The sequence below is a fragment of the Nanorana parkeri genome, unplaced genomic scaffold, assembly GCF_000935625.1.
Source record: "Nanorana parkeri isolate BGI_ZX_2015 unplaced genomic scaffold, ASM93562v1 scaffold2316, whole genome shotgun sequence".
In the NCBI taxonomy this organism is placed as follows: domain Eukaryota; kingdom Metazoa; phylum Chordata; class Amphibia; order Anura; family Dicroglossidae; genus Nanorana; species Nanorana parkeri.
This window is the reverse complement of record NW_017308584.1, coordinates 5,063-6,963: the sequence shown is the minus strand read 5'-3', so window position 1 is coordinate 6,963 and position 1,901 is coordinate 5,063. Positions and strand designations below refer to the sequence as shown.

General features: G+C 52.7%; 1 protein-coding gene across 1 annotated transcript in view; it reads right to left on the bottom strand.

The window, feature by feature from the left end:
* LOC108801357 (adhesion G protein-coupled receptor E3-like) overlaps positions 1-1,901 on the bottom strand; it is a 40,721-nt gene that overhangs the window by 33,963 nt on the left and 4,857 nt on the right. The gene's annotated exons all lie outside the window — the stretch shown is intronic.

Below are 1,901 nucleotides of genomic sequence, written 5' to 3'. Positions count from 1 at the left end.
CCCCCAAAACAGCCCCCCCCCAATGAGAATGGCAGACTTGCAGGCTGCATTCAAAACAATGTACAGCATCCCCGCTGTACATTTAGCTCTGCTTGCCCAAATCAGGGCTAAATGTAGAAAACAACTACCCGCCCGGCGCCCGGAACTGCATGTCCCGGCATCGGGAGATAGGAATTCCACACCCCTGCTGCCCCTCTACTCCCTGCTACCCCTCTCCTCCCTGCTGCCCCTCTCCTCCCTGCTGCCCCGAGGCCAAGCCTTGTGGGAAATCCGGCACTGAGTAGTGGGAGAGAGCAGAGTGACAGAGGGATGAGCTCATCAGTGTGCTGCTTATCCTTCACAATCACAGGGTTCGGGGTGGGGAGGAGACCCGGAAGTTCAAGTAAAACTGCACTACAGAATGCTCAGGTCCCCCTCCTCCTGCCAGGCAGGGCCGTGCTGTGTGGTAGAGCTGTGTATATCTCAGGACTGGATGGAACAAAATCATTTTGGTTGATATTTACCCCAATATGAAGTGAAGACTCTATGCTCCCCGGCTCCACCTTGTGGCAGTAATGTGATGCTACATGCTGTGCCAGTGTGTTATAAATCACCCCCCTGTGAAGTATGACAATAAAGAACTCTGGAAATGTCAAAAGTTAACCCTTTCAGTGAGGCCACTCCCACACTGCAAGGGTTAAGTGCTGGTTTTGGTCTAGGAGCCGGAATAAAGGGGATAAACTCACCCGATCCTTGGTCCCGCAGCAGTGAGTGATCCCTCCCCCACCCCACACTCCAGCTGTGTGTTCCTCTGCACATCCACACCAGTCCCTCTCCTCGAGCTTACAATCAATGGTTCCTATCTCACAAGCATGCATATGAGGGCCAATTTAGACAGGAGACAGCATGCCTTTGCACTGTAGGAGGAAACCCACGCAAGCACAAGGAGAGCATGCAAACTCCATGCAGATAGGGATCTTTCCGGGATTTGAACCAGGGACCCCCCAGTACTGCAAAATACATTTTAGCCCCTAGACCAAAACGAGCGTTTAACACTTAAAGGAGAACTTGAGTGCAAATCACTCTGCCTCATAGTTCTAGCCGACCTGTTACAATGAAACTGCCCGCGGTATACTGAGCTTTGGGTGATGGGAGGCAGTGGCGTAACCAGAGTTATGAGCGCCCGGGGCAGAACATTTTTTTCGCCCCCCCATATTATATAAACATCCACTAGAACTGTACCCCCCACCCCCACACATATTTATCAGCTAAGGAACTACAAGTCCAAGCATGCCATCATTTCCCCGCAAGCCGCCGTCCCCGCCGCTAAGATGGCCTCCGGTTCTCTCCCCTTCTCTGAACCGCAGCACTAGGCGTTTGTGTACGGTGGCACCACCGGAGGGTGCCGCCCCCACGGAGAGTGCCGCCCTAGGCAAACGCCTAGTTTGCCTCGCGGTAAATACGCCCCTGCATGTGGGCGGCGGGGGACTTTAAAAATAAATAAATATTTTTTTGTATTTTTTAAACACTTTTTAAAATGTTGTTTTACACTAGCTTTATTGCTATCACTTGTTTGCTAACAAGCCCCCAATGTAATAGCAGATAGGGTGTGACAGGTCCTTTTTATGGAGACATCAGGGGTCTTTCAGACCCCTAATGTCACCTGGGGACCCCAAAGAAGCTGAGGAAGCAGAGAACCAGCTTCTTCTTCTGGTTCTAAGAGCCGGAGAATGTGCACAGTGACAGCGGAAGAGATGTCATACACTTCTGGGTCCAGCGATTGGCGGAGAGTTCAGCGGCTGGAAGCTTGCTGATCTCTCTCCGATCACTCAGGGGAGACCTTCCATGCTGGTTCCGGGCCCGCGCGAGAGATAGCGGAGCCCAGGGTAGCCGCCAGTGGTGATGGAGGGGGGGGGGGGGTG